A 24,990-nucleotide genomic window follows, 5' to 3' on the forward strand; every position below is an offset into this window, starting at 1 on the left:
TTGCCCATGTCTTCCTAATCCTCTGTAGATGGCATGACTAGCTAGGTTCAGAACAGTTGTTGTACCTGTCCGTCCGGTCATGAATCAACAATTACAATTGTTTTGACTTCTATATCAGTTCAGTCGCCTATGGTGTACTGCCGCTGCCATTTAAAGGTTTAAGCTGTCACGTGGATATAGGCTCCATTAGATTTTCTTTCATAGTAATGAAAATTTATTTGCCAAGCTGGCTGGCTGCACTTTGTGATGCTTTATGTATATACTTCCAGTTCAAGTCTGATGTATGCTTTATTCCTTATTTGATACTGCATTTGTTGTAAGCACCTTGCTGTTCTGAGTAATGGTTGATATCTTACATTTAGCCGAGAAGCTGAAAACCTATGAGTTGGAAAACCTTCTAGATATACCTAAAAAAACCTTGAAGATATCCTCTATTATACTGGACCGGCTGATTGACTGGAGATGGAGATGCAACAGTGACCGCAATTCTTTCTTCTGTGGATGGTTCATTTTGAAATCTCTTTTATATCTGACAAGACACAAGAAACAACATATTTATCCTATCATCTACAGTGAGTGCTAAATTGCCTAGAAATTTTACTTGACTTCTGTTCAGAGTGATCTGAAAAATAGATAGCAAAAAAGACTACTGGGTATTACATTTAGATTAGTTTCATTTGGACAAATAAATGAGTAGAAGTCAATTATTTGTTTGCTTGATGTTTCACTTCTTTGATCTATTCATCATTCTCATTTTGTTTCATTGCTTACCATGTGTTTGGAATTTTTTTTCTAGCAGCAGCAAGCATGGTTAGGGCGAGCAACGAGGGTTCCTATAATGAGCATAACCATGCGTTCAAGTCGCCCAAGTTCTAAAGAGAGATCAGAAGTGCCAGCTACTGAAGCACCTTGGATCCACCAAGAGCTTGTTTGGTTTCCCCTAGATGTGCCAAATGATTATATTGACAATTGTTTATGGTGCAGTGTAATAATCTCAAAAATATCGGTTACACATAAATAATATTCGGCCTCGCGTTGCAAAGCACGGACATATATATACGAGGATAAGGGCATGTACAATGGTTGATAAGGTAGTCTTATCTTAAGTCTTGCATGTAATTTAGATATGACAAAAAAAAGAGTCTACAATGGGTCATCTCTTAGCCTTATCTTCAATAACTAGTCATTCCTAAAAATGTGGTGAGACATATTGTGCTAAGAGATCATCTCTTGTCTTCTCTTAAATAAGAGAAGACAAGCCTTTTCTTATGAGTTCTCTCTCCTCCACATCATCATTTATCCTACGTGGCACTCTTAAGATAGCACCATTGTACATGCCCTAATTATCGCTTCTGCACGCCCGCTCACCGTCGCGACACTTTTGCTAAAACCCCCTGTATTTCTCAGTAATACAACCCGCAGTCTTTTTTAAAGTGGATATAATCTGAGAAAACGTTTCGTTCTTACATAAAGGACCCTGCATTTTTTAGTACTCAACCCGCAGTCCTTTTAAACGCATTGGCTCCTTCCCTTCGGTGCGTGCTCTGCTCGATCTGTCCGGCCATGGTGCCCCCGTCCTTGCATGAGAGCGCCGCCAGAAAGCGAGGGGGACAAGCGGCCGAGGTGGCCATGCGGGATGTGCGAGCTCGTCTGCGGCTGCGCTGGTGCACTTCGCTAGAAACCCAAGGCCAGAGGCGTGCCCCGCGCGGTCAACGACGTGCACATCCTCTGGGAAGAGCCCGTGGTGGAGCGGAGGCCGTGACGGCGAGGCGGCCCCACCTCCCTCCGGCGGCGCTCCTCCTGGACTAGGCCCAACCCCCGCACCAACAGCTCCACCTCCTATCTCCTTCCCAACGGTCGACGCCCGGCACAGCCCGCCATACTCTCCGATTTGACGCCCGGCGAAGCCAGCCTCTCCCCGACCTCTGGACGGCGCTCCACGACGTACACGGCTCCTGGGCCCTCCCCTATGACATTGGAACTTCCAGTTGCGATGTCCATCTCCTTCTCAGGATCCAGCTGCCACCTGCACGGCTGCACGTCAACTGTTCGACAATTGACCCAACAGACAGGAGGTAACTTTCTGTTTTGTTTTTTTGTTCCTTTGGAGTTCCATCTAGCACTAATTTCATGTGAAAGTCTTCATTGATAGACTGCTCAAGTTTTGTACATTCCGATTGATTGTATTAGCCTAGAGAATAGAGAGAAAGGGGAGGAGATGTTGTTGTTGGCGCGATGCTGAACCATTGAAGCAACAGGACGATGAGCGTATCATGCAAGAGGAGATTCTCGTCACTGTCCTGTGGCTCAGCGCCCAGTACGGCCACGTCCTTGCATGCCTCTGCCTGGCTGATCCGGCGCAAGAGGGGACGCGGTGGAGCCCGCGGTGTACGCCGGTGCACGCATGGAGAAGGCGGTGATGCCAGGTAGCCGGAGCGAGATGTGAAGGCGGGCGCCGCGAAGGGGTCGACAGCGCCAATAGGAAGGTAGGGGCGGAGGTGTTGGATTCATGGGCACCGATGGCGATGGTGGACACACGGAGCAGATATAATGAATTAGTGTAACTGAAGCTGCTGTAGGAGGCGGCGGCTGCCACTTTAGAGCGCGATGGCAGTACACGGTGCAGTGGCGCACACATGGAGTTCCTCCGGTTCTTGCGCCAGTTAGACAAGATCAAGGTGTTTGCGTGCAGGCTGCCCCTCACTGCCGGCGCCGTGACCGTGCTCGCTGAAAACAGATGTGGAAAGTCCCTGGACACTCTCGTGTGATGCCTCTGCACTGCCTTTGAGGAGCACGGTGACTGCCCGAAGGACAACCCGTTCAGGGTGACCATGCGGGAGACCTCGATGGTGTAGTCCCTGCTGTTGGGGAGGACAGCCGAGGCACACCAGGTCAGGTCCACGATGCCAATGTACGCGGTGCAAGTGTGTGGTGTGCAGACAAACTGTGTGTGGTATGTTTACTGAACTTGTGATGACAGCTCTTTGGTTAGTACCTTCGTCCCTAGATTTTCACTCTAATCATCATTATATTTTGGACAGAGGATGTGTTTGCGAAATTGTTGTTGTTTTATTTTTTAAGTTATTCCATTAATTTTGCATCACATATATTAATTTATATGGCTCCAGCATATATGTTTATCACCAGACTGAAATTTGGTTCCATCTAGAAAAGAAAGCAGGGACAAGATGTACTTGGTGCAAGTGTGTGGTGCGCGGACAGACTGTGTGTGGCATGTTTACTGAACTTGTGATGACAGTTCTTCAGGTAGTACCTTCGTCCCTAGATTTTCACTCTAAACATCATTATATTTTGGACAAAAGATGTGTTTACGGCATTGTTGTTGTTTTATTTTTTGAAGCTATGCCATTAATATTGCATCATAGATATTAATTTGTAGGGCTCTAGCATATATGTTTATCACCAGGCTGAAATTTGTGGTTCAATCTAGAAAAGAAAACAGGGACAAGTATTGAACAGAGAGTAGAGAGGAGAACAACTAAGTCCAGGTACAGAAAAAGGAATGCAGCTGCAACGACTAATTTGATCCAAGCTGGCTCCTTCCCATGGCAAAGCTGTGATGTGGGATGGCGCCATGGCAGTAGTGACCCAGCCCTAAGCCACGATACAACTAGGGCACTCAATATGACCTCAGGTTTAATCTTCTTCCTCAATTCCACAGGTTACCACTGGTTAGTATTTGCTGGTTAACATATGGATTTTTTAAAAAAAAATGGATTCATACCTTAGATGGTTGGAATTTGAATGTGCTTAGCTAGATTGATCATCTATGTCGTACTAGATTGGTCAGACCGCACACAGGCATGTTTATAGTCCTGAAGCATGTTGCTTTCTTCAAGTGATTGCGTTCAGAATAGTGAAATAATAATGTGTACTGCTGAATAAATGAATATGAGTATAGTCCTATTTGATATTTTATCTCTCCAAGCTATCGCAAGAGCTGCCACCTCTCTTAAGTTGATTGATGTAACCAGGTTAACATTATTAGCACACAAGCAGAAAACATCTCTAATATGCACATTCATTGTAAAAAAAGCCGTCAATATGCCAACTTATAATAAATGTTTGATCTGCTGGTATGGTAGTTGAGCTCATGTATAGGAGCAGAGGTCATGGGACTGAATAGAAGCGGAACTTATTAAAATTTACTAGCAAACTGCATGTCAGTTATCTGTCAGCAACATGTATTGGCCAATTAGTTAGTCAAGCATACTAGCAGGTAGCAGGGAAAGTGAAGGCTTAATGCAGGTGACTAACAAAATTTGGAAGTACTCACATACAGTCCAGTTGTCCAATTTTGGTAGAAGCCAATGCACACTGGGTTTATAAATTTAAAATTTCCTCAGTGAATTAATAATGTGTACAAATGAATGTTGTCCAGTTTGACATTTCATATAGGTGGTGAAGGTATTTTGGAGGTAATTGACATAGTCCCAGTGAAGGGTGGGGGGCATCACGGTGATGATGGACAGTGGAATTGAGGCAGATCCTTGGCAAGATCGTAGGCAATGGTGCGATGTCATGTTGTTGTGAATGATGTAGGGCAAGGATGCAACATAACAAGATTTTGACCAGTGTTCATGTCTCATAACAAGATTTTTTCTTCTTATGTATAAGTATATCATGCATGCACATGGGATAACTCCTAATGCAACATAACAGTTAATTATGCAATTTCATAGAGCTTTCCCATGACAAAATTGCCGCAAACATGCAAACCGTAAACGTATATGCTCTGGATGAGAAAATTAACTAACCTTTGAATATGTTTTCTTTTTTCAAAAATAAAATTAGGTGCAAACATTCAAACATGTATACTCTACATGAAAAAAATACACACTTAAGTGTTTTTTTCTTTTTGCCACCAACATAGTCATATTTTGTGTACAGTGACCAAGGAAGATCATGTAAAAAACCAGACTGTTTTAGAAGATTAAATAAACTCACAATGACAAAAAAATGAATAAGGGATGACCTAAAATAATTCTTAGCCCCAGATTTCATCAATTTAAAATTGTAGCAGTTGGATAGGGTTTCAAGCTACATAAATTTTGGTCAAATGTCATTAAATGAAATTTTAATTATAAATCTGACTCTTATTTTGTACAACTATGGCTAGAAAACCGTTCAAAAAAATATATGTTAGAAAATCTACATTACCGGTAGAATTTTGGAATTAATTTTCATGGAGGATTAACACATAATATACATATTGTATAAGCTATCAATCAGTGTACAAAACACCGTGTGGCTTTTGTGACTAATATTGCTGCTATTAACTATTAGTAATTTAGATTGTAGGCTCCCGAGCATGCAAGTTAAGTTGTGAAATTAAGCTTTAGTAATATTGTATCTATTTATAATATTAGTACTTTCTATGCTGTCAAATTAGTGAATGTGTACCCGTTGCAACGCACGGGCATGTTTGCTAGTATTAGCTAAACCTGCTTCTGTTGTGTAGTTCGTCTAACCAAATTTGTAGGGACATAAAAACATAGATCGATATGCTATATTGTACTGACTACAAAAACAACATCAGCATGTCAGACTGTCATGATGATTCAATCCTCTCCCCATTTCTTTTGATTCAATCCCCAGAATCCTATTGTTGTTTGTGCATATTATCTATGCCCGTCGCCCATATTTTTTATTTTCATGTTCATTGATATGCAATATTGTACTGATTACAAAAACAGCATGAGCATGTCAGTGGAGTAGTATCATCATGAAACCTCGCCTTTTTCCTATTCTGTTCGATTACTTGCCCTGTTTCTGTGACAAAGGCCTGTGATAGATATGATTAGGCACATATTGAGCGTCCAGTTTCATAAATATTGAGCATACGGTTTCAATTTCAACTTAAACATACAATCTGCTCTTTCTTCTTAAGATATAGAGGAGGGTAATCATATATTGTCTGTTTGGTATTTGCCTGTAGTTATAATTTCATAAAGGCTTGTGTTTGACCTTCTATTATATCAGGACATCTTGGTTCTAGATTTCATTCCAGAGATGTGCTAATATTTTATTTAGATGGGTTGTTTTAGGAAATGAGAAAAATGCATTCTCTGTTCTCCTTGTTTTTGTCATCTTCATTATTTATTGTTTGTTCATACGTGTAAAAAATTGTACCTCATACCTCAAGAATCACCGTGAGTTGCTTCCCTTTTTCTGTTTCCAAGTCATCTTTGCAACTTTAGGTGGTGCATGGGCACACGTTTTTTGGACAAGTGCATGAGAGAAAAGTTACATGTAGATAAGTTACAAATCTGCCATGAATTCTGTTGTCCTTGCAGACCTACATCAGGAAACTTTTGGTTACGTATATGCTTATTGTTTGTTCAGTTTCCATACTTCAGTTGCATTGGTTAGGTCAGTCCATGTGTGTAGGTCTGGATAGCATGAGCTTCTGTTGAGGGTACTTTGATCAGGTGGCACTGCAAATCTCAAATCACCACAAGTTTGTTCTTCACCTGTAGTCACAGTCACCTGGCCAGAACTTGAAAATTAAACCAGAGAGTAGTACTTTCTTAGGGAGCTAGCAAAATTATGTATAAAAGGAGATTTCTGAGATTTTAGTCCTAAACAATTTAAAGGTATTTTGTCTTTTAGGTTTCTCTATATCTGCTGCAAGGCTTGGATTGCCATATAAGCCGAATTCGGCAAGTAAGAAAGAAGAGTTATTCATTGATAGTGTCACGGTTTGATCCAGCTGGCTGGCAAGCTCCTCTGCCCTCCCTGAGCCCGGTGATGATTTCCACAGTCAGCCCTCCCCACACGATGGTGGGCGAAGAAGGTGCACGTCTCCGACGAGTTTGCCGTGCCTCCCTCTAGTTCGGTGCTGGTCGATGGTGAGGTGCCCACCAGTGAGCTTTTTTCTTTGGTTGTCTTTCTGTTACTGTGATTCAGTTTGTGATGTTCTGCTGCTCATCTAGGTTGATGATGGAGTCGTGATCTAAAGTTGGAGTGTGCCCTTTTGTCGGTGTCGTCATTCTCTCCTTGACAACCGTCGTTGTCAGGAGCCCAAGTAGCTTGGTTGGGTATCGAAGGCGCTGGTGGACCTAATAGGTCCTTCTCTTTCTCTCATAAAAAAGCCCGAGGTATCTATATTTTGTCTCTATTCCAGTAGTTCTATACTTTTTCTGCTAATTTCCGAATCCTGATGGGCATAAATAGGATTGTGTGTTTTTGGGTGATACACCTATACTCCTATAGTAATCAGGGACCGGTACTAACGGAAGATGAATAAAACCACTGTACGGAGAACAAAATAAGAAAGAGGTGGCCATTGAGTTGTCATGATATATCAAAATCATGATAAGTTATTTAGTTGTTCCTCCAATATAGCATCACATGTAAATGAATCTTAGTATATTGAAGTTCTGTTTTGACAAAGTTTGTACTGAAGTGGCACATATTTTCACTTAGTGCAGATCAGTCAAAACGACTACCTCAAACTGAAAGCACGACGGAGATTTTCCAAAAACCCAATGGTAAGTTATTTATTCTACCTAGAATTACCTTTGAGGATCAAGTGGAATCTTCTAATTTTAGATAAAATGTTAAACAGAAGCATGAATTTTACCTTTTTGAACAAAGGTTCACCAATCACCTGAAATCAAATATGTACATCTATTGTAGTGAAGTTAAATAAGTTTATGTAACTTAGATTTTTGTGCGGGTATGTAACTTAGTTTAAATATTGATTAACTAATACACACTACTTACGGTGGTCTTATTATTGAACGAGACATTTACAGAAATCTGTTAGGACCATGGGATCGACTAGGCTAGGGTTTCAGAGTAGATCGAACTATCTGCAGTCTGTCTATGATCTGTTTGTGTGTATACCTTAGCGTTCCGGCCATCGCTGGTTCGTCGATGAAGGTCTGCGCACGGGCCGCGACGGTCGGTGTATGGGTCAACGGTGAAGTGCGGCAGGGCGTTGTGGAGCTTCCCATCGCTGGCAGGCTTTCCTCGATCGATGAGGTTAGGGAGGTGGGTGACGGTTCTGTTTTGGCGTACCTGCCCTAGTGGCCCCCACCTCCCTCTTATAGCCGGCGCGACATGGGCCCACAACCCAGTTGGGTTGGGCTCCCCCAATCAGGGAGCGAGTCAAGGGTCTAATGGGCCTTTGGGCCCATTGGTGGAGAGATCAATACTAACATTCTCCCGCTTGATCTCATCTTTCAAATTTATAACTTTGTACTTTGAAATAACTCTTTTCAAAGTACTCATTTCATCACAGATTAATGCGTATGAGCTGCCCTATCGTCACGGTCAATCGCCGATGGACTTGACAGCTACAACACACCTCTCTGTTTTAAAATATATACATTAACTTTTGGGCCCTTTATTGTCCGGAAAACATAGACTATACCATAAACCCATGTCAACTGTGTGTCCTTTGAACGCACTGGGCGGTAAGCCTTTATTAAGCAGATCTGCAAATACTTGTCTGTTGCTTTCATGCTCCAAGCATTTCAACATAATTCTGGACTTTCTCCTTAACAACGTATAACTTTGTGTCAACGTGTTTGGCACCACACTTGACTCGTTGTCATAGGAGTGAATTACTTAATGGTTATTGCTGCTGTCAACCATTATCAACTCCGGGTACATGTTTCTTTGACCTTTTTTTTGCCTGTCCCTTAGCCTCATATCATGTTGTACATTATCTTTACATCATATTAATGATAATTGATTCATTCTTTAGAGTTTTTCCACACAAAAACTCCAAGTGTGACAGTTAGCGACAATTGTGGATTTCGCTGTATATTTCACAAGTTCTATCTCTGTATTCACAACCTTTTGAGAGCACTTGCTCCTTTTAGCATGAGGCTGATATTTTTGACTCCATTCTAGTGATCTATATCTGGACTGGACATTGCCAAAAGAACCTGGTTACGCGAACCGTGTCAGGGTAATGTTATACTTTTGCACTCATTAAGCTTCTAGCAGCTGAAACATATGGTACCATATTCATTTGGTCTATTTCGTATTGACTTTTGGAACGCTAAAGTTCCCAAAATCATTACCCTTTACTATAAGAACAGGCATAGGTTTTCTCTCATGCATACTTTAGAAACTTTTCTTAGCATGCCCATGCGACACTCCTAATGCCCCTTTTATTCTTTTCTCGGTGAATCTCGATCCTTATAACGAGACACATTCTACCAAGAACATTCGTTTGAACTTTGAGGACAAGAACTTCTTTTCCTCCTGTAGTAGATTAACATCTCTACTAACAAGTAGAATGTTATCCGCATGTACAGGATTAGCAAATGAAATTCCCATTCTATAACTTTATACAAACACAATTGTCCTCTCATTTTCTTTAATCCAAAACAACATTTGATTGCTTTAGTCCATAAAAGACTTCTTCAGGCAGTATCCCTTGTCTTCTTTACTTCCATCTAATGTAACTCGGATCATAATATCTTTCATCTGATGTAACTCAGATCATGATGTGCTACCAACACTCATTGTAATCTAAGTGTAAAACGCGCAAAAACCTTTCGATTTAAGTCGTGCTTTACACCTTTACATATTTTCTTTGGAGTCACATTGTCCTTGTAGACTCTTTACAGCCTACTTATTTGGCTCCATTGGAAATTACTCATGTGTCCCAAACATCATAGGGATTCACCAATTCATTTCATCTCACATAGTCTCTTATCATTTAGATAAGCAGACACTTCTCAAAGCTCGATTGAGCTTTAAATGAGGTGGGATCACCCTCTAATTTTAATTTCTCCAACATAGACTTTATAGTCATCAGACATATCTAATTTTCTCACTCAGATACTGGTACTTCTTTCATATGGGGCTGTTGTTGCTCTGTTATTGCCAAGCGGCAATTAATTCTATAGTCTTTCATTGCCAAGAGGCAATAGCTTTTACAGGGTCCTATATCATAAGATCCATATTTGCTCATTCATCCTTTTATAGAGCCAACAACAGATGTTGTATAGGTCATACAACATGCTCCCCAGATACAATCTATACAAGCCTTATGGTATACTCTATAGTCTTTTACTTTATCTAGGTAGCCAACAAAATAGCTCCCCCAGATTTCTTATTTTGGGTTTGCTCTGTCAAAACTTTCCTCATAAGAACCCTCTTCTACTTTTGAATCTCGTTCAGTATGAATATGCTATCTTCGAATCGGAAACTGTAAGATTCAAGGAATATATCTATCTCTTTACTTTAGGGGTATCGTTATTGTGTATCATTATTGTGACCATCGTACTCCCCCGACGATCACATTCATCATTTATAGATCAATTTAGATGAACCATGTGCACATTATGCAGGGGAGTTTCATCATTCACATTACTTTCTCCCCCTCGAAATGTGGCAAGAACTTTTTTGCCACAATTTCGAAAACCATTTAGAACTCTTGTGAATTGAGGAAACTTTGATTGTCTACTTCATGCGGAATAAAGTTATCCGTTAACTCGTATGGGAGTACTTTCCTCATTCCATTAAAAAAACTCAACTGAGTTCTTTATCAATAGTACATTTGCAAGTCAAACATGCATATCATTCTTATCTTTTGGTTCGTCTATAACTTTTATTCTCTTTAGACTCATTGATTGCTTAATGACTATGACACTTAAAAGTGCACAGTCGATACTAGGATAGCATAAGGGCTACTCCATACTTTTCTTTCAAATTGGGATTCATTAAAAACATATGAGTCATCACATCTTTTTCCTGTCATACAGGATAATTCCTTTGCCAAAATTTATCCCACCATACGGGATTATTCCGACATAAATATTATGCCAACTTTACCCCGCCATGCGGGTATTATCATACTCATCTTTTCTCACTATGCGGGTAATTCTCTGGAAGGGATATGAATGCCAGAATTGGCTTCTTTGATTGCCTATTTAATCATCAAATTCAGAAATAAATCCGAATATTCTTTAATACACATGCATGCTTAATCCGACGTTGGTCAAATTAATCATGCATATCAATTATTGCATCTCATAGAAGATGAGAATTCTTTTCCATGGAGAGTACATGAAGACATTCGTCGAGCAAGACTCTCAATGATATATCTCTTTCTTGGATTAATATCCAGATTTGGCTTCTCTGAAGCCATTCTTTAGAGAGAATATACTCCATCACGTTATGACCTTTCTTGGTCATCTTTCGGGACACAAGTACCCAGCCTTTTGCTTTCATAAATGAAAGCATGGAAAACTTTCACTCTGAGAAAATTAACCAATAATCAACAATAATGAGCATAAAAATAACCCTACGCTGGTCTGGTTAAAGATATGCACACCTTTCTTTTATACTCTAAATCATTGTTAGGCAGAAATAGAATAAAACATCACCTTTTTACATTAATTCCACATCACCATTGGGCAGAAATGGAAATAACGCATATAACTCATAAATAATGTGATGATAAAATTTCTATTAAGCAACTTTGCTAAGAAAATAATCATCATTATCAATTTTATTGCAGCGGAAAACTAGCAATATACATTTCTTAATCTTTATCAAATTCTCTGAAAATTGGTCACTTTGATACAAAATTTATCAAAGATTTGAACTTTTAACTATAAGACTCATTGAATTATAATATTATCATCATCAATGTTGGTCAGAAAATAACAATATCATAATTAAACTTTAATCAAATATCTTTGTATTGTCATAGCAGAAGCTATCTGAATCTGATTTCACCCACAAGTGAAAAAACTTCTCCCAAAAACTGTTCTTCCAACTAAAATTTTCCCGTTGGTTCCAATTTAATTGAAGGATAAAACTTTTACTTTGCAGCGAAACTTTACAATATTCCATTCATAAGAATTTTCTTTTTCTTTTAAAAGAGCACTTTTATTTATTTTGAAGTGGAAAACATGAATAAAAAATTCATGGACTTTATTCTTTTCAGAAACAAATTCTTTTACTTTTCTGTTTTTGAGACAAATTTTTATTGGACAATTTGAATAGAAAAACTGTATAAAATTTTCTCGAAAGACTGGGCAAAAGAAACAGATAAAATGAAAAACTACTGGCCGCGCCGTCCACGGCCCAGCACGCTCGCGGCAGTGCCTCCCGGCCCACAGGGCCCAGAGGCGGGCGCTCCATAGCTGCGGCCTTGGTCCGACAGCCTTTCAGCCCAAAGGCCCAGAGGCGGGCGAGAGATGGCAGCCTGGTCACATGGCCAAGTGCCCCACTTTCTTTCGGCCCACTGGCCCGGGTCGGATCTAGGTTTTTGATCGTGGCCGTCCATCTAGATCGGACGGACCACCACACTTTCCGTCTGAAGAAAACCGAGACAGCTATCCCCTGACCCGAAGACCTAGTTCATTCTTTACCATCTTCCAGTGCTCTATGCCTGGATTCTCTTGATATCTACCGAGTACCCCGGTGATAAAGGCTAAGTGAGGGCGAGTGCACACTTGTGCATACTGTAAGCTGCCAATCGCTGAAGCATATGGTACTACTTTCATTTGATCGATCTCGTACTGGTTCTTGGGACATTGAAATTTCTCAAAACTATCGCCCTTAACTATAGGAGCAGGTGTGGCTTTACTCGCATGCATATTATATACTTTTTAAGAACCTTTTCTAAATATGCTTTCTACGATATTCCTAAGACTCCATTGTTTCTATCTCGGTGAATTTGTATGCCCAAGACATATGATGTTTCACCAAGATCTGTTATGTCAAAATTTGAGGATAAGAACTTCTTTGTTTCTTGTAGTAGACTAACATCACTGCTAGCAAGCAGAATATCATCCACATACTACAAGATTAGGAAAATATATTTCCCATTTCTAAACTTTGCATAAATGCAGTTATGCTCAATATTTTCTTTCAATCCAAAACTTTTAATCGTTTGATTAAACTTTAATACCACTGTCTAGAGGCTTGACTTAATCCATAAATGGATTTCTTCAGGTGGCATCCCATATTTTCCTTGCCTTCCATGATAAAACCCTTGGGTTGTTTCATGTAGACATTTTCTTTTAAATCACCATTCATAAATGTCGTTTTAACATCCATTTGATGTAACTCTAAATCAAAATGTGCAACTAATGCCATTATGATTCTGAAGGAATCCTTACATGAGACTGGGGAAAAAGTCTCATTGTAGTCTATCCGTTCTCTTTGAGTAAATCCTTTTGCCACGAGTCGTGCTTTATACTTTTCTACATTCCCTTTAGAGTCATACTTAATTTTGTAGACCCATTTACAACCTACTGTTTTGGCTCCTTTAGGAATTTCCTTTAAGTCCCAAACATCTTTGGAACTCATCAATTTCATCTTGTCTTCCATTGCCTTCATCCACTTTGATGAATGAGGGCTTCTCATGGCTTCTTCATTTGAGGTGGGGTCTTTTTCCATATGAACCATTTATGTGTTATAAACTTTAAAGTCAATAGAAATAGCTGACTTTCTTGGTCTTGTAGACCTTCTAAGGGCCTCAGTTTCTGGCACATTGTGTGCCTCAACTTCTGGCACTTCTTCTAAAATGTGCTGCTGCATCTTCCTTTCATGCTCAACAACGGGTCCAGTCGGCTCCTGACGGACAGGTTTCGGGTCTATTCCCATAGTTATCAAGGGTGGAGTTGCAACTGGTAGTGAGAAAAATGGCTCCTGAATCATCGGATTAGGTGCATGCACCCTCTTCTCCTCAAGATCAATTTTTCGAGCTACCAAGCTCCCCCTCATCATTTCATCCTCTAAAGAGACTGCATGTCTCGTTTCTACAAATTTTGTATATATGTCTGGGTAGTAGAAACGAAAACCCTTTGTGCGGTTGCGCCTTTCAACTACTCCATTTTGTTGAGCCTCGCCGGACATTGAATACTGGCTACTTTGCCAGTCTCCTGCAAGAACATCGCAAAAGGTCCACGGACTTGGCCATATGGAGTGTGCCGACCGTAGTACGCTCCCCCATGGTCGGACCTTACAATCTTTATTCTTTTATCATGCTGATTTTCAACTTCAACTTTGAATATTTTAAATTTATCCAATGCTTCCGATCTTTCTTTGATTGGATAAATATAACCATAGCGAGAGTAATCATCTGTGAATGTTATGAATGAGTCATATCCATCCACACTTTTCACCGGAAATGGTCCACAAATGTCAGTGTGGATGATTCCTAGTGTGCATATGCTATGGATTGCATCTTTTTTGATTTGTTTTATATACTTCCCTTTAATGCAATCTATGCATTGTTCTAAGTTTGTGAATTCTAGCGGAGGAAGAAATTCACTTTTGACTAATCTGGCTATTCTCCCCTTGGAAATATGGCCCAAGCGACAATGCCATAATTTCGATGAGTCGAATGTTCTCCTTCTTTTCTTTTGTTCTTTATTCGATGCGGAAACATGTTCATTCACATTGCATACAAAATGCACTTTTTCACGAAGTGATGACAAATAAAGCTCATCGTGTAGTAAAGCATCACCCACATAAGCATTATTATACCATATGGCACACTTGCCATGTCCAAAATAACATTCATAATTATCTTTGCCCAAACATGAAACGCTAATTAAGTTTCTATTACATGAAGGAACATAAAGAACATCTCTAAGTAAAAGCTTGAACCCATAAGCTAACTCCAAGGAGATGTCGCCGACAGCTTCAACTTCCGCTTGAATTCCATTTGCTACTTCAATGCCTCTTTCTCTTCTTAGCGTAGTCCGGGTCGAATGGAATTCCTGTAAACAAATTGCAACATGAATAGTTGCTCCTGAGTCAATCCACCAAGTAGATTTCGAAAACTGTGTGTACAAGGATTCATTAACTAAGGAAACAATGTTGTTACCTTGCTTTGCCATTAAGGACTTCAGCCAATCAGGGCAGTCTTTCTTGTAATGCCCAGTCTTCTTACAATGGAGACAAGTGTCTTTGTCCACTCGGTAAGACTTCTACTGATGCTGATCCTGATAGGGAGCTTTTCCATGCTTTGAAGGAGAACTTTTGTTGTTTTGATTGTAATTCCTTTTCTTTTGATCCTTCACATAGTTGAGTGAACCACCTTGTGAGGCTTTGAGTCTGTCCTCTTCTTGGACAGACATTGCTATTGTCTTTTCAATGTCCCATGTTCCAGGTGACATATTGTAGTTTACAACAAAAGTTTCAAACTCCTTTGGTAGTGAAGCCATGACCAGGTGGACCAAGAGCTTTGGTTTGATCTCCAGATCCTCATCCATGGGCTTTAGCTTTGCTGCCATATTGCTCATCCTGAGGATGTGCTCTCTTATTCCATAACTACCACCTGTGTAGTGTTCTGTCACCAGTTGTTTTAACACTTGGATGGCATATATCTTTGAAGAGCCAGTGAACTGGCTCTTTATCTTTGTAAGCAACTCCCCTGTGGAAGTGCATTATGCAATGGAGCACACAATGGTGCTCTCAATTTTATTCTTTATAAATGACATGCACTTTTTGTTTGCATTGACCCACTTTTGGTTTTCTATGATGTATGACATCTTCAAAGGAGCATAATCCCCCCTCTTTTTAGCCCACGCAACATCATCATTAGTGGCCTCTCTTACTGGATATGTAGGTCTGACCGGCTGTGGTTCATCCACAACCCAGTCCAGATCAGCACAAACAAATGCCAGTTCTACTTTCCTCCCCCACTCAGTGTGATTGTCACCTCTGAGTGTTGGAATATCTTTTAGGCAACTCATCAAGTGAAAGCCTTCTGAAATCACAATTTAAGTGACATCAGTATAACAATCATATGCATTAATCTAACGTTGGTCAAATTAAACGTACAATTGTCTATGCAATTAAATATATATTACCGTTGGGTAAAATATTAGAAATAAATGCACCTTTAAATTTCAATAATAAAACATGATCATGTTATTAACAACGTTGGTCATAAAAAATAACATAATCATATTCATTTTAATAATCACTTTAACATGCTCTTAAAAACATAATTCTATCTAAACTTCTATTTTCTTTGTAAAAGAGCACTATTAATTATTTACGCAACGTAAAAACATGAATAAAAATTCATGAACGTTTTAATCTTTATAGAAACTTTTCTTTCACCGAATAAAAAAATCATAAACTTTATTATTTTCTTTATAAAAATTCATGAACATTTCCTTTTGGAAAAAATTTCTATTCTCTGAAAAAACAGAATTAGCTGCAGCAGAGCCCAGCGCGCGAGGCCCACATTGGAAAAAGCCGGCCAACGGCCTGGCCCGCGCTCCGCTAGCGGCTGTGGCCTCGGCCAGCGCCTGTGCCAGCGCCAATGCTGCCGGCCTCTTCATGGTTTGGCCTAAAAAGCCTGGCTGAGCTAGGTTTTAGATCGCAGCGTCCACTGTGATCGGACGAACCACCGCGGGTTTCGCTGGATCAAAACCAGCCCCGACCGATCCTTCCTAACCCTAGCCCCACTCTCATTCTCTCTTCCTCGTCTCTCATTGCGGTCTCGCTGACGGTGGAGAAAAAAGGGCTTCGCCACGGCTACCCGGCCCGGCTGACGGGGGCGGCGGCGGAAGCCACTGCACCGCGCGCGCCTCCTCTCCCTTCCCCTTTTTTTCTTTCCTATTGCAGAGGGGCTGGCCGGTCCTTCGATCTATCTCCGCGGCCGGGGCCCGAGGCCACCGGTGAGCTAGGTCTGGCCGCCGATGACGGCGACCTAAAGCCACCGCGCTGCGTGCGCGACCCTCTGTTTCACTTTCCCCTTTACTTTTCTTCATCCATCTCCACTGCAACAGACAGAGAGAGAGACACAGGAGAGCCTCCTCTTCTCCTCTGCGCCTGATGGACGACGACGATCCGTGGCGCCGTTGCCTCCCCTTTGCCGGTGACGCGTTTCCCTTAGCGGAAGCGCGCTGCCGTCGAACAGCGTGGCTGCGGTGCCGCCTTTGCCCTTTGCAGGGTAGGTTCTTTGTCCGACGCCTCGGCTTGCCGATGCACGTCCGGATCGAGAGGAACGGCGTGGCCATGATGGTGTCGCTCTTTGCCGGCGTGCCTAAAGCCCTCTCCGGTGAACTTTTTGTTGTTCTTTTTGTTTGCTTTTCTCTGCCCTGCTAGGGTTCTTTCGGGAGGGGAAAAACTTTTCTTTGATTGCTTTCTACCGAAAATCTGAGCCAAAACCTGTCTGATACCATTGATAGACCTTGGGATCGGTTAGGCCAGATCAATCCGTTAAACCTACCTTCTGCCTGTCCAGACGAGCTCGATCCAGTATCGGCCGTGGTGATGTGGTGACGGCGGTGATGTGGATAGAGAGATGGTGAGGAGGTGGTGCTTCCCGTGAGCACCATGCTAACCCTAGATCGGTAGGGCGTGTAGGTGGGGTTTGTGGCGGTGATGAACTTTGTTAGTCGTGCCCCGGCTCCCATCTCTGTTAAGATAACGTGGGTCAAAGGGGCCCACCAACCATAATGGGTTGGGCGCCCCCAGCCCGGGCGCATTGACCAAGTGCCTGGCAGGCCGTTGGGCCTGCACAGAGGAGATCAACCTAACAAAAGAAAAGAAAGAGAGCATTCGACTCATCGAAATTATGGCACAATCGCTTGGGCCATATTTCCAAGGGGAGAATAGAAAGATTAGTCAAAAGTGAAATTCCTACATCGCCATCTCTCTATGCACATCGCCCCCGTCACCACATCACCATTGCCGGCGCTGGATCGGGCTCGTCTGGACAAGAAGAAGGTAGGTTTACCGGATTGATCTGGCCTAACCGATCCCAAGGTCTATCAATGGTATCTGATAGGTTTTGGCTCAGATTTTCGGTAGAAAGCAATCAAAGGAAAATTTTTCCCCTCCCCAAAGAACCCTAGCAGGGCAGAGAAAAGCAAACAAAAAGAACAACAAAAAGTTCACCAGAGAGGGCTTTGGGCCCGCCGGGAAAGAGCGCCGCCGTCATGGCTGCGCCTGTTCCTCTTGATTCGGACGCGCATTGGCAAGCCGAGGCATCGGACGAAGAACCTACCCTCCAAAGGACAAAGGGGCACCGCGGCCATGCAGTTCGACGGCGGCGCGCTTCCGCTAAGGTAAACGCGTCACCGACGAAAGGGGAGGCAACGGCGCCACGGATCATCGTCGTCCATCAGGCGTAGAGGAGAAGAGGAGGCTCTCATGTCTCTCTCTGTCTATTGCAGTGGAGATGGATGAAGCAAAGTAAAGGAGAAAGTGAAACAAAGGGTCCCGCGCGCGGCGCGGTGGCTTCAGGTCGCCGTTGCCGGTGGCCAGGCCTAGCTCTCCGGTGGCCTCGGGCCCCGGCCGCGGAGACAGATCGGAGGACCGGCCAGCCCCTCTGCAACAGGAAAGAAAAAAGGAGGAAGGGAGAGGAGGCGCACGCGGCGTGGTGGCTTCCGCCGCCTCCGGCGGCCGGGCCCGGTAGCCCAGGCGAAGCCCTTTTTCTCCGCCGTCAGCGAGACCGTGACGAGAGACGAGGAGGAGAGAACGAGAATGGGGCTAGGGTTAGGGAGGATCGGTCGGGTCTGGTTTTGATCCAGCGAAACCCGCGGTGATTCGTCTGATCACAGTGGACGGCTGCAATCTAAAACCTAGCTCAACCCAGGCTTTTTGGGCCGAACCAGGAAGAGGCCGGCGCTGGCACAGGCGCTGGGCCGAGGACACAGCCGCTGGCGGCGCGCAGGCTAGGCCGTGGGCCTACTTTTTTCGCTGCGGGCCGCGCGCGTTGGGCTTTGCTATAGCTAATTCTGTTTTTTAGAGAATAGAATTTTTTTTCCAAAAAGAAATGTTCATGAATTTTTATAAAGAAAATAATAAAGTTCATGATTTTTTATTCGGTCAAAGAAAAGTTTCTGTAAATATTAAAAAGTTCATGAATTTTTATTCATGTTTTTACGCTGCGTAAATAATTAATAGTGCTCTTTTACAAAGAAAATAAAAGTTTAGATAGAATTATGTTTTTAAGAGCATGTTGAAGTGATTATTAAAATGAATATGATTATGTTATTTTTTATGACTAACCTTGTTAATAACATGATCATGTTTTATTATTGAAATTTAAAGGTGCATTTATTTCTAATATTTTAACCAACGATAATATAGATTTAATTGCATAGACAATTGTATGTTTAGTTTGACCAATGTTACATTAATGCATATGATTGTTATACTGATGTCACTTAAATTATGATTTCATGAGGCTTTCACTTGATGAGTTGCCTAAAAGATGTTCCAACATTCAGAGGTGACAATCACACTGAATGGAGGAAGAAATTAGAACTGGCATTTGTTTGTGCTGATCTAGACTGGATTGTGGATGAACCACAGCCGGTCAGACCTACAGAGCCAGTAAGAGAGGCCACTGATGATGATGCTGCGTGGGCTAAGAAGAGGGGGGATTATGCTCCTTTGGAGATGTCATACATCATAGAAAACCAAAAGTGGGTCAATGCAAACAAAAAAAATGCATGACATTTATAAAGAATACAATTGAGAGCACCATTGTGGGCTCCATTGCAGAGTGCACTTGCGTAGGGGAGTTTCTTACAAAGATAAAGAGCCAGTTAACTGGCTCTTCAAAGATATATGCCACTCAGGTGTTAAAATAACTGGTGACAGAACACTACACAGGTGGTAGTCATGGAATAAGAGAGCACATCCTCAGGATGAGCAATATGGCAGCAAAACTAAAGCCCATGGATGAGGATCTGGAGATCACAACCAAAGCTCCTGGTCCACCTGGTCATGGCTTCACTGCCAAAGGAGTTTGAAACTTTTGTTGCAAACTACAGTATGTCACCTGGAACATGGGACATTGAAAAGACAATAACAATGTGTGTCCAAGAAGAGGACAGACTCAAAGCCTCACATGGTGGTTCACTCAACTATGTGAAGGATCAAAAGAAAAGGAATTACAATCAAAACAACAAAAGTTCTCCTTCAAAGCATGGAAAAACTCCCTATCAGCATCAGCATTAACAGAAGTCTTTCCCAGTGGACAAAGACACTTGTCTCCATTGTAAGAAGACTGGGCATTACAAGAAAGACTGTCCTGATTGGCTGAAGTCCTTAATGGCAAAGCAAGGTAACAACTTGTTTCCTTAGTTAATGAATCCTTGTACACACAATTTTCGAAATCTACTTGGTGGATTGACTCAGGAGCAATTGTTCATGTTGCAAATTGTTTATAGGGATTCCATTCGACCCGGACTACGCTAAGAAGAGAAAGAGGCATTGAAGTAGCAAATGGAATTCAAGCGGAAGTTGAAGCTGTCGGCGACATTTCCTTGGAGTTAGCTGATGGATTCAAGCTTTTACTTAGAGATGTTCTTTATGTTCCTTCATGTAATAGAAACTTAATTAGCATTTCATGTTTGGACAAATATAATTATGAATGTTATTTTGGACATGGCAAGTGTGCCATATGGTATAATAATGCTTATGTGGGTGATGCTTTACTACACGATGAGCTTTATTTGTCATCACTTCCTGAAAAAGTGCATTCTGTATGCAACGTGAATGAACATGTTTCCGCGTCGAATAAAGTATAAAAGAAAAGAAAAAGAACATTCGACTCATCGAAATTATGGCACTATTGCTTGGGCCATATTTCCAAGGGGAGAATAGAAAGATTAGTCAAAAGTGAAACTCTTCCTTCGCTAGAATTCTCAGACTTAGAACAATGCATAGATTGCATTAAAGGAAAGTATATAAAACAAATCAAAAAAGGTGCAATCCATAGCACAAGCACACTAGCTAGGAATCATCCACACTGACATTTGTGGACCATTTTCAGTGAAAAGTGTGGATGGATATGACTCGTTCATAACATTCACAGATGATTACTCTCCTATGGTTATATTTATCCAATCAAAGAAAGATCGAAAGCGTTGGATAAATTTAAAATATTGAAAGCTGAAGTTGAAAATTAGCATGATAAAAGAATAAAGGTAGTAAGGTCCGGCCGTGGGGGAGAGTACTACGGTCGGCACACTCCATATGGCCAAGTCCCTGGACCTTTTGCGAATTTCTTGCAGGAGACTGGCATAGTAGCCCAGTATTCAATCCCGGGCGAGCCTCAGCAAAATGGAGTAGCTGAAAGGCGCAACCATACACTTATGGATATGGTGCGCAACATGATGAGTTATACCAACTTGCCATTAGGATTATGGATGGAGGCGCTTAAAACCGCCATTTACATTCTCAATAGAGTACCATGCAAGTCGGTGCCCAAAACACTGTACAAGCTATGGACAGGAAGGGTGCCCTCCCTACAACATTTCAGGGTGTGGGGGGTGCCCTGCTGAGGCCAAAATGTTTAATCCAAACATTGAAAAGTAGATCCCAAAATAGTGAGTCGCCACTTCATTGGCTATCCAGACAGATCAAAGGGTTTTCGTTTCTACTGCCCAGACAGATACTCAAAGTTTGTAGAAACGAGACATGCAGTCCTCTTAGTGGACGAAATGATGAGGGGGAGCTTGGTAGCTCGGAAAATTGATCTTGAGGAGAAGAGGGTTCATGCACCTAATCCGATGATCCAGAAGCCATTTTTCTCACTACCAGTTGCAACTCCACCCATGACAACTATGGGAGTAGACCCGGAACCTGTCCGTCAGGAGCCGGCTGAACCCGTTGTTGAGAATGAAAGGGAGGTGCAGCAGCAAATTTTAGAAGAAGTGCCAAAAGTTGAGGCACAGAATGTGCCAGAAACTAAGGTCCTTAGAAGGTCTTCAAGACCAAGAGAGTCAGCTATTTCTACTAACTTTAAAGTTTATAACACAGAAATGATTCATATGGAAAAAGATCCCACCTCATATGAAGAAGCCATGAGAAGCCCTCATTCATCAAAGTGGATGAAGGCAATGGAAGACGAGATGAAATCGATGAGTTCCAAAGATGTTTGGGACTTAGAGGAAATTCCTAAAGGAGCCAAAACAGTAGGCTGTAAATGGGTCTACAAAATTAAGTATGACTCTAAAGGGAATGTAGAAAAGTATAAAGCACGATTCGTGGCAAAAGGATTTACTCAAAGAGAAGGGATAGACTACAATGATACTTTTTCCCCAGTCTCATGTAAGGATTCCTTCAGAATCATAATGGCATTAGTTGCACATTTGATTTAGAGTTACATCAAATGGATGTTAAGACGGCATTTCTGAATGGCGGTTTAAAAGAAAAGGTCTACATGAAACAACCCAATGGTTTTATCATGGAAGGCAAGGAAAATATGGGATGCCGCCTGAAGAAATCCATTTATGGATTAAGACAAGCCTCTAGACAGTGGTATCTAAAGTTTAGTCAAACGATTAAAAGTTTTGGATTTAAAGTAAATATTGAGGATAACTGCATTTATGCAAAGTTTAAAAATGGGAAATATATTTTCCTAATCTTGTATGTGGATGATATTCTGCTTGCTAGCAGTGATGTTAGTCTACTACAAGAAACAAAGAAGTTCTTATCCTCGAATTTTGACATAACAGATCTTGGTGAAGCATCATATGTTTTGGGCATAGAAATTCACCGAGATAGAAACAATGGAGTCTTAGGACAATCGCAGAAAGCATATTTAGAAAATGTTCTTAAAAAGTGTAATATGCATGCGAGTAAAGCCACACCTGCTCCTATAGTTAAGGGCGATAGTTTTGGAAAATTCCAATGTCCCAAGAACCAGTACGGAATCGATCAAATGAAAGAAGTACCATATGCTTCGGCAGTTGGTAGCTAACAGTATGCACAAGTGTGCACTCGCCCTGACTTAGCCTTTATCACCGAGGTACTTGGCAGATATCAAGAGAATCCAGGCATAGAGCACTGGAAGATGGTAAAGAAATCATTGCGTTATGCACAAGGCATGAAGGAATACATGTTAATATACAAGAGAAGTGATTCCCTAGAGATAAAAGGGTATTCAGACGCAGATTTTGCAGGAGACAAAGATGATAGAAAATCCACGCCAGGATATGTATTCACCCTCGTTGGGGGAGCTATTTCATGGAAAAGCTCCAAACAGTCGATAGTTGCATCATCCACGATGTATGAAGAATTCATAGCATGCTTCGAAGCCACGGGGCAGGCGATATGGCTAAAGAAATTTGTACCCGACTTGAATGTGGTAGATTGTATTCACAAACCACTAAAGATGTACTGTGACAACCAGCCCGTAGTATTCTATGCTCACAACAACAAGTCGAGTAATGGTGCCAAAACAATAGAGATAAGGTATTATGTTGTGAAAGATAAATCCAGGATCAAACTATAAGTCTCGAGCATATAAGGACAAAAGATATGCTTGCGGATCCGCTAACGAAAGGCTTACCACCCAATGTGTTCAAGGAACAATTAGCCGTCATGGGTTTAAGGGAAAGCCTTATGATTCCTGGATAGGCCCAAAAGGAACAGAATTTGTTTTTGAACAAAACGTATGTTATAGCTGAATGATTCTATCAGCAATTGAGCTGTGACGATGAAACATGCTCTCTGTACCAATATGTGATGAAACAAATAAACTAGAAAGTATAAGGTTAAAAATGTTGAGAACAAGGGGGAGAATGTTAGGTTGATCTCCTTTGTGCAGGCCCAACGACCTGCCAGGCCCTTGGTCAATGCACCCTAATCGGGGACGCCCAACCCATTATGGTTGGTGGGCCCCTATGACCCGCGCTATATTAACAGAGGTGGGGGTCGGGGCACGACTAAAGAAGTTCATCGCCGCCACAAACCCCACCTACACGCCCTACTGATATAGGGTTAGCGCGGTGCTCATGGGAAGCACCAACTCCTCGCCATCTCTCTGTCCACGTCCCCGCCGTCACCGCATCACCATGGCCGGCGCTGGATCGAGCTCGTTTGGACATGCAGAAGGTAGGTTTACCGGATTGATCTAGCCTAACCGATCCCAAGGTCTTTCATCATTCACAATAAAATCCGCTTAGACAAGCTTCGGGGTACTTGGCATCAAAGAGTTTCCTGTTTCTACTACCAGTTGCTACTTTGTGTTAGATGCTCATTAGCCATATAATGCTACTAGATCTGGTGTCTGACGGTGCTTTGTATTGCTTCGGTTTTAATTAAGTAAACTGGAGCATGGTATATGCCCTGTTCAAATAATAATGAAAAATGTTGTCATCTGTTCAAGTGATAATAGCCTCCCTTAGCTTTTATTTGTTTTGCTTGAAATTTCAACAACAAAGAGATTATGTTAGATCTTCTTTTTGGTGAGCGGGTGAGCTAATTTGGCAATTTTCCTCTTGATCTATGTAGAAATTGGATGCTTCAAAGGATTTGAGTGGAGTTTATTATAGGTGAGTGTGATAATCTGCAGTCTCACATGCATCATTAGCTTCCCTTATCCCGCAACAGGTATTCTTCATGTTTTGTATCTTGCCAGGTTCGATTATTTCTTGGCTTAGAGCAGCGGCGCAAGTAGAGAGAGATGCCAAGGTTACTCATGTGTCATGATAGATAGCTGTGCAGGAGCAGCTCGGGGACGAACCCAAGGTCTAAAATGCTGAATCTCCCAATAAAGTGACACTGTATATCTTAGGTTCACTCAACATCTTATACCTCAACCAGAATTCAGCTACTAGACACATCCAGTTAGTCCGAGAATAATTCTGAACCTTTACTATTTCTCTCTGCCGTGTGAACTGATAGATGCAGGATGACAAAGTTGTGAACTAAGCAGCAAAAGGACGGCAAGAGCCCGATGGCATCGTAGCTATCGCCCCCTTCAGCGTCCAGGAACCATGCAAAACGCCACTGTCAATGTGAGCGGCGAGGAGCGAATGGGCGGCTACATCATGCACCATGGCATGACGATCAGATCGGCGATGTGATCGTTGCACTGGTTAATGCCAACGATCAGTTCATTTTTGTCGATTGTCATGTGGGATTCTATGTCCATCTTTTTCTGGAATTCTGTTTTTTTGATTCAAAATATTTAAGAACTTGTGAAATTTGGTATCTTTTGTAAGCAAATGTCAGTGTCAAAACGTCTTTTGTATATTTCAATTAATTATCAGCAGG

At 41.8% G+C, this 24,990-nt stretch overlaps 1 long non-coding RNA gene across 9 annotated transcripts; it reads left to right on the forward strand.

Moving 5' to 3' along the window:
* The first annotated feature begins 1,531 nt into the window (after window positions 1-1,531).
* LOC123046893 (uncharacterized) lies at window positions 1,532-24,990 on the forward strand. 9 transcript variants are annotated; one of them, XR_006422665.1, is made up of 8 exons: window positions 1,532-3,267; window positions 3,452-3,655; window positions 6,734-6,877; window positions 6,957-7,121; window positions 7,455-7,514; window positions 24,226-24,266; window positions 24,353-24,508; window positions 24,619-24,990. It is a non-coding gene; the product is annotated as an uncharacterized lncRNA (long non-coding RNA). The 9 variants fall into 9 exon arrangements; XR_006422668.1 differs by having other exon boundaries at window positions 6,734-6,872; XR_006422667.1 differs by having other exon boundaries at window positions 1,532-2,075; window positions 3,170-3,267; window positions 3,452-6,877.

The sequence above is a fragment of the Triticum aestivum genome, chromosome 2B (genome assembly GCF_018294505.1).
Source record: "Triticum aestivum cultivar Chinese Spring chromosome 2B, IWGSC CS RefSeq v2.1, whole genome shotgun sequence".
In the NCBI taxonomy this organism is placed as follows: domain Eukaryota; kingdom Viridiplantae; phylum Streptophyta; class Magnoliopsida; order Poales; family Poaceae; genus Triticum; species Triticum aestivum.